At 37.5% G+C, this 9,137-nt stretch overlaps 1 pseudogene; it reads left to right on the forward strand.

Annotated features, from left to right (window-relative positions):
* Window positions 1-2,094: 2,094 nt before the first annotated feature.
* On the forward strand, window positions 2,095-5,926 carry LOC126809470 (uncharacterized; annotated as a pseudogene).
* Window positions 5,927-9,137: the final 3,211 nt, after the last annotated feature.

Genomic DNA, 9,137 nt, shown 5'->3' on the forward strand with positions numbered 1-9,137 from the left:
AAACAGGGCTAGCTTTAAACCTAATCCCTACCCTAACGCCAATGACACTGACGTGTTTCAAAATAAAGGATTTAAATATAACATACATATTTTGTAACATTCTGTAAGATCTAAAGAAGAGACACGCATCATACTCTGGAAGTGTGCAAAATTCCCTCATGACTCATAGCGTCTTGGTGTGTGATCGTCTTCATAAATTTTGATCCTGTGGTGCCAAAAAGCAAGACGTTAAATCCCATATTACTTTCTCTAACCAGCAGTAAAAAACATTTACGCAAATTAAATTATGACGCCATCAATACGACACCTCCATAACATACATATTTTGTAACATTCTGTAAGATCTAAAGAAGAGACACGCATCATACCCTGGAAGTGTGCAAAATTCCCTCATGACTCATAGCATCTTGGTGTGTGGTCGTCTTCATAAATTTTGATCCTGTGGTGCCGAAAAGCAAGACGTTAAATCCCATTTTATTTTCTCTAACCAGCAGTAAAAAACATTTACACAAATTAAGTTATGACGCCATCAATATGACACTTCCATACGCACTTCAAATTTTCAATGAAATAAAGGGAGAGAGAGAGAATGGGGGGGGGGGGGGGTAACGTCCACTCGACACAAAATAGGTCATTTCGGGACTAACATATGGTTCAATTTTATTTCCATAATTCGCTTGCGTGCAGGGGTCTTTAGCAGTGTGATGAAACCGGAGGACCCGCAGAAACCCACGAGGTTGGACATGCGACCCTACATCCAGGGAATCGAAACCACCTCAGTTGACTCAATGACAGACTTTATGATACAGCGCGCACGTGCTAACCATTAACCCACCCAAACCCCCATGAAATAAAGAAGGTAAAAGTGATATGAGAGTGATGAAGAGGTAGCATTTTATTTTATTTAGGTCCGGATGGTCTTCTATCTCGGACCATGTATTAAAACAAACACAACTTATGTGGGATTAGTGGTCTTCTAACAGGGCTGTAACTAGCTCAGAGCAACGATGGGCGGGAAATGTTCTTAGGAGTGCTGTAAAATTGACGGACAATTTTTTCACCAGGGGTTGGGGGAGGCGAAACTTTTTGCAGGGGGTTCCCCCCACCCTAGTTACGGGCAAGCTTCTAAACTTGGTCCAAGTTGACCCGAATGGTCTTCGTTTGGTCTTTGGGATGAGTTGTCATGCATTCGGCAAGAAACCATATCAAATATGCAAATTAGGCTTCCATGAAATGTATATTTCACACGCACTTCAATAACATCACTTATTACAAACTTTTGTTTTTGGTCATTGATTTCTGTGACACCTCAGCAACATGTTATCCACACTTCTGGTGTTTTATCATTTCCCCACACTTAACTTCTTGCACATTTTAACAGGGTGCTTATAGAGTGTTTTACTCCTTCAGCTAAACTGTTTGCACACTTACATTCTGTCTTCACAGGTAGACAAGAAGAACCCAATAATAGTACTCTAGATACTCTTTCATTGTTTCGACCAAGCAGAAATTTTAAAAGGAGATCGTCACTAGCCACTGCTGGTAGAAGGATTAGTTGTAAAAGAGCAAAGCCCTGGACTGCTACCTTTTATTGTCTTTCATTCAAAGATAATAAAAGAGTGCCAAATGCCGCAGAAAAAGCAACTTTACTGAAAGCTGGCCTTGGTCCCAAACGAATCGAGCTTGATTCGACAGATAGCGAAGAAGATCTAAGGAATAAGGTTAATCGGCACACAAGGGTTTCCTAAATTGGTTGATGGAGGTGGATTCGAATTTATCAGGTGCGAGACTAACTGCAGAACATTAAAGAAAATTGATGGAAAATTGAATGTAGAAGCGTTAAAGGTATTAATAGGTCATGCCAAAATTTTCTTACGACCTGTTCAAAAAGACCTGAATACACAGCCACTTGTGGAAACAGATGATGAAGAAATTATACTTGAGAAGTGTTTAAAGTGTGGAATAAATTATCCAATGTCGCAGCTTCGTAAACACGTCGATGAATGCATAGGTAGACTTGATGATGATTCCGATTTGCCAGAATTCAATAGTGGTATGACAGAAGATGAAGCCATATCGTCTGTATCTACGCCAATGGAGGAAGAATTAAGACCAGAAATTGACATCGAATTAAATGATTCAGTGACAGAAATTGACACAACGGAAACATTGGATTCGATAATTGATTCATCAATTAATTTTTGCAGAACAAATAATATCCATGATCCAGTTGAAATTCTGCGTTTCATACAAAATTGGATTTGGAAAGCCCAGAAGAAACAATTGATGGCGATACCAACATGATATTCATTAATCGGGATGACATGTCGAAAACTGGTTTCGACGTAATAGAGCAAATTTCGAGAGAAGATCTGAGAAAAACTCTCGAGGTTCAGTTTTATGGGGAGGTAAGAAATTATTTGGTGGTTCGTTCGACAATCAAGTGGTCGGGGTTGGGATAAGCATTATTTTTGCAGATTTGAGAATACATTAAACCCCATTTCATTCATCCTTTGGAATACTTTGACCTAGACTCGGGATTCCAAATTGGTGTTGTATCCTCTCTGAAAGCCGTTTCACTTTCAGTGCTGCTCAAAGGTCTAGTTATTATCATGATCATCAACATTATCAATATATGCTATTCTTTTGAATAACTTAATACAGCATAATGTAGCAATATGCAAATTAATTTAGGTAGCTGTTGATGTTGGCGGTCCGCGGAAAGAATTCTTCAGGCTGATTCTTCGGGCGATTGAACAAAAACTGTTCAATCCTACAAAGGAATGGTCTCATGAATACGAAACAGCAGGAAAAGTAATAGGTGGGTTAAATACATCCAAACCTACTAGGTGAGGTATATACGCCCAAAAGTAATAGGTAAGGTATATGTCCAAAAGTAATGGGTAGGGAATATACGGACAAAATTAATGGGTAGGGTATATATGCACAAAATTAATGGGTAGGGTATATACGCACAAAATTAATCGGTAGGGTGTATACGCACAAAAGTAATGGGTAGGGTGTATACGCACAAAAGTAATGGGTAGGGTTTATGCACAAAATTAATGGGTAGGATGTATACGCATAAAAGTAATAAATAGGGTATACGCACAAAAGTAATGGATAGGGTATACGCACAAAATTAATGGGTAGGGTATATACACACAAACGTATGGTATTATAAATTATAGTTACAAAAGTAATGGGTAGGGTTATAAACGATTTTGTTAAGAAACCTCCAAATACCCTAAAATAGTTAGAAACACTTTTCATCTCCTATCAGTGTAGATTAAAAAGTCCAACTTCCTACTTTTCTGAAATGATTTTGACTATGAGCAAGGCCCTGCCTTTTGAATTATAATGCGGGTACAATTATTCGATGTGGTGGCACAATGTTCTTCTGTTACAATTTCCATTTACTATCTAGTAACTAAGCTTTGTACTTTGTAATTGATTATTTACATTTGGTTTTCTTTTTCATATCAAAGCCTTAAGTTTACTCCAAAATGGTCCTTTGCCAAAATTCTTACCACCTGAATTAGTAACAGAGCTGTTTGATGCAACTGAGCCAAGAGCCTTTATTATGGATTTGAGAAGAGGCTTGGATGCACTTGGAATTTTTAAGGTAAATCATGGATCCTATATTTAAAATATTATTATCATGGCCATGAGAGGAAATAAAATCAAAAAAGATGGGGGTTAACGTCCTACTGTTCTGCTCTGACTGGGCTAATGAAATGAAATGAGATGGAGTTTAGCGTTCTACTGTCCAGCTCCGAACTAGGCTAATGAAGACGTGCATACGCCATACAGTGTGCTATGAGGTAAATTTTGTCCGGACAGCGGCACTACGGCCTACGCTTATATCAAATTCCAACTGTCAAGGGATCGACAATTTGTATACGGGACCTCGGTTTTTCGTCCCATCCGAACGACTAGACAGCTGTCTTTGTCAGACCCTCCATCCTGCATCACTGTCAAGGGGGAACCACGCTGGAAAATCTGGTTGAACTTTCTCGGCCAATGCAGGGATCAAACACTCGACCCCCAGGCTAGCGAGCCAGCGTCTTACTCACTTAACCACCATGACCCCCCTGGGCTAATGAAGACGGGCATACGCAGTGCAGTGTGCCAAGGACATGAGGGAAATTTTGCCCGGACAGCGTCGCTATGGCCTATTCTTATTTCAAATGCCTATTATCAAAGATTCTTTTGCGTGTATGGCAATGTGTACGTGTGACCTCGGTTTTCCGTACCATCCGAACGACTATACGTTGTCCTTTGCCAGACCATACGTCTGACAAGAGAAAGTTAATGTAGATGAACATTCTTGGCCAACCTAATTATTATTGACCTTGACTGAAAAATCTAGAAGATTGGATATATGCATGAATTGTTCAAGAGTGGGTTAGTAGTAACCACGTGGACTACAACGCATCCTTCCTGGGTTTTTTTCAACTTGCAGGTAGTTTGAAATGTCTTCAGTTCTTTTTTCAATATGGCAAAGCAACCGCCTTGACAATGAGAATGGTGATTAACTTACTAAAGCCGTTATTATCGGAGGAAGGCTCAAACAAAAGAAGGTTTGAAACAGCTGTCTACACAAGATTTGTTAAATATTTAAGAGAAGTAGCAAGTAAGTTCCCAGGCGCGGATCCAGAAAGGGGGGTGGGGGTGGGGTTGTAAAACAACCTTTTTTATGAGAAAAGTGTAATAATTGTGCTTTATCCTTTATATTCTCAAAGCGTGAGATAATGATACAGACATATCACAATTAATGCTTTGCATCAATAAAATTGAATCACAATGTCATCTTATTAATTCATAATAAAAATTGACGTCAAACAGGATGTTGGATTTCTCTGTTTAAAAAGATCAATGTGTATGTATATATTCCAAAATGACGATAGAGACCATGTATTTCTCAAAAAATTTCAAGCCGGGGGGGTGGGGAGGATACATTTTCTCAGGAACCTGGCAAACCCCCTCCTGCAAAGATTCCTGGATCCGCCCCTGGTTCCATGAATCCGTCGAATTTATAATCCCAATTGCGTTTAAATCAATGTGTCAAATTTGAAATACATACTTACACACTGTTAACAGTGTGTGGAGTTAAAAGTATGAATAGTCAGGGGTGCACCCACCCCCACCACCTGAGCTTATGGGCCAATTATTTTGCCGAGTGGGCCAGTTTTTTTTGTTCGGGAAATTGGGCCGGTTTGTCAGACCCTCTTACACATTCAATCAAACCAAAATGAGGCCTGCAAATCAATATTCAACTGAGTCATTTAAAAATTATATAATGCTATATTTACTAACTACTTTTCGACCTAACTGGGGGTAATAATTGATTTTCTAATGCTGAGTGGGCCGATCTTTTGATGGTGCCACCCTGGGAAAATATGTTTGTGTGCCCCTGTATATATATATATATATATATATATATATATATATATATATATATATATATATATATATATATTTAGTGTAGCCCTGCACCACAGCGTTTTTATGAGCCCACATGGACATGCCGTAAATTTCTGTCGCCCCCGTCCACTCTGTTGGTCTGTCGGGTCCGTCCGTCGTTCACAAAGTTATCACCCGACCTGAGTCAAATTTTCATACATTCTTTAGATCACTAAATCAAAGAAGCTTATTGCATGGTGCACGTAGAGGTGAAGTTACTTTGTTTAAAGTCTTAAGGTTTGTAACAGCAGCTGAAGAGGAACCCGTCTTGGGTTTTACGATTTCGCCAACCATCGAATTTACTCAGCCAAACATCCCTTCATTTTTGCCAACTTCCAACAGGTGTATTAATAGGATGTATCTACCAAGACCATCGGAAACTGTACCATTGCCGGACGAAGAATTGCTCTTTAAACATTACGATTATGCCTTTTCCAGTGATTTTTATGGTTTAATGTAGCAACATTTTCAGCACAGCTAAGAATGCTTCCACTGTGCACAGTCACGTGACATGGAATAAAGTTAAATATAACTGACATTATTTTTGAGTTGTATTTTTTCGTTAGTGATAACATAATGCTACATTTGGTAGGTTACAAGATTAAAGTAGCTAAGTCTTTAACTCAATATCATCCAAAGTCTTCGACATTGAAAACACGAATTATTTGTCAATTGAAATCATAATTGATGTTGTGATCTTATCGGGAAAAGATGTGCTTCTGATATCCGATATTTAAGACAAAATACACAAATTACCATTTGTAATAAGTTATTCGGTCAAACGGTGACGCCATATTCTTATCTTGAGAGCATGCACAATAAATACCTATTTTTTTAGACTGGAATAACCAGACGCTAGAGATTGCCATTCCATTGAGACTCCTTGTGTAAATCGCCGAAAATAACTAATTTGAAATTAGAGTAAAAACGGAAACGATTGAATGTAAAGGAGTTTATATACATTCATATTACAAATATTATATGCGTTGCGACCTATTTGTGTCATTTTCTAGGTTATTAAGATACCTTACAACATCCATATACAAGTCGATGCCGTGATTTTCTGACAGTCTATTTACAGGGTACTGAGAAAATAACCGACGTTCAAAATCTGGTGCTGCATTTAAATTAATCGGGTTTAATTGGGGTCGAGGATTATCTATTACATCAATGTTGACTTGCCCTTCTACCCCATAGTGTGAATTATCTTCTGACATTGGCACTGGTGGTACAGGTAAATTAAATGATCCAGCCAGGAAAAGACAAAGTGGTGACGTACCAACTGTCATCAGTCTATGGTGTGCCCAAGCATTTTTCTAGATTTCCAGTTTACTATTTATTCGCAACAAATACACATAATGAATAGCATACAGATGAACTTCATTAAGAGGATCCAAGATTCCACGCTCTTCCAAAAAATAAAACAGTTCATAGTAATAAGCCAGTACGCCTTCGAAAACGTCTCTCCACAAACGTTCAATTCACTGATTGTGTGTACTCTTACCAGTGATCATTGAAGAAGGTCCTCGTAATTGCAGCATGAGTTTAAACGTCAACTTCAGTTATAGATCAGATTGTCACACCAGGTTATTTATAAATAATGAACATAATATAAACGTCAACTTCAGGTATAAATTACTCTGTTACATTCCTCCCCCACCAGAAGGTTATTAATTAAAAAAATTAATATCGAACACAGTTTAAAGTCAACTTCTTCTGTATTACATGTACTTGATGGCACATTAAAAAATGTATATCACACACGAAATAAAACAGCACACGCGATATAAAACAGCAATAATAAGAGCACTCATGATATAATAAAAACACACGCGATCATATATGTATACTATACTACAGGAACAACATTGGTCCTAGACTTTTCTGTAGGACAATACCATTTATTCGGTCAACACTTCTCGTTGTACCATTAAAATCTGGCATTCTTCTCGACTAATTCATGACAAAGTTAATGTCACTTGTTTATTTCTAAATGCTGGTGTGGAATCATCTGTTCCATGGAGCGTATTTTCATCCTCGGTCTCAGCCGACACCATTTCCTTAATAAACGTTGTTACCTAACATGCATTAAATACAATACAATAGCAATACTTTAAAGCCATTACAATATGGCCATTACAATTCTAATTCTAAAATATCATTACACTGATATACATGCTATAATATTAGATACAATATAAATACTTGGTTATACTATAAAACACATTTAAAAAAAAATTCACACAAAAAAACACTGTTTCATTGTCAATAAGTTCACTTCATAATTATATGTTCTGTTTCTTAGTTCTGTTTCTTGCACGGTTACTTTTGTGAACTTCTGGAAACTTCGCTTGAGAGCCATATCTTGTTACGTACTGGAATTCCCCTGTCTGGTTCTGCGTTGTTGTACGTTAAGATATGGTACAATAAATCCCATAAATGACCAGTGTACTTGCTCAATTAGACCACTAATAATTCAATTACATTACCCTCAATTTGTATAACATTTATTTTAAAATTAATTTGATACGATTATATCTTACTTAAATTCTTTCCTTTAAGTTTACTTAAACTTAAAATTGTATTTACTTCATTGGTAATACACCTGTATTAATACTTAATTCTCGTTACTTTTAACTGAATAAACTATTAACAATAGAACTTAATCTGTCCAATTAATCAAAATTAGCATTATTAATTAGTACTTATCACCTACAGTAATTAATAATGTTAAAACTCATTAGTATTCTTCCTAAAGCAGTGGACACATTAGCCGAATCGTTTGGCCGAATCGTTCGGCCGAATCATTCGGCGCCAAATTTTATTCCGCCGAATGGGTGGACACACTAGACGAATGCTTCGCCCGATTTAACCTGCCGATTGCATCACCTTTCACGTCACATGATTAAACATGGCGGCGTCTATGTCTTCAATCTATCATGTGACTTCTCGATATGAGTGGTGATTGGCTAATGAATTCTATATTCGGCCGAATGCTTCAGCGAAGCGGACACACCAGGCGAATATATATCAAACCTATTTGATTCGGGCGAATCATTCGGCCGAATGACAGTGGACACACTAGGCGAATTTTGACGCCGATTGATTCGGCCGAATCATTCGGCTAGTGTGTCCACCGCTTTACTTACTGACAGTGACAGTTTTATCTCATAATTAACAAATCATCTTCAATTAATTACCCTAACCTATCGGCTTACTGTTTAAGACATTCCATCTGTGCTATACACCCCACAGTTAACATTGAGTATATAGGAAGTAATGGTACACCTATTCAACATACAAGCTTGTATACCCAAGCTTGTAGCAGCATGCATGCTAATGAACTCGCTGGGAGCAGATTAGACAGACACGCCCCCTTTTCAAATTTCCATATAGATACTCTCTATTAACATTTAGTTTAACACATATAACAAATAACAATTTACAAATAGGTTACCAATGCATAACTATGGTTTACGTATACGCTACGCATGACATATCAGGGAATTCAAAATTTATTCGACAGCTAATCGCACATTCAAATCCAACTTTAAATTACCCATTTTACATGGTATATTTTTCGCTTTTAACACATACTTTGAACTTTATACTTTTTTAACAAAACGACACGAATAATCCAGAAACAGTGATATTTGCATAAGCTACTCGCT

Source organism: Patella vulgata, chromosome 2 (genome assembly GCF_932274485.2).
Source record: "Patella vulgata chromosome 2, xgPatVulg1.2, whole genome shotgun sequence".
Lineage (NCBI taxonomy): Eukaryota > Metazoa > Mollusca > Gastropoda > Patellidae > Patella > Patella vulgata.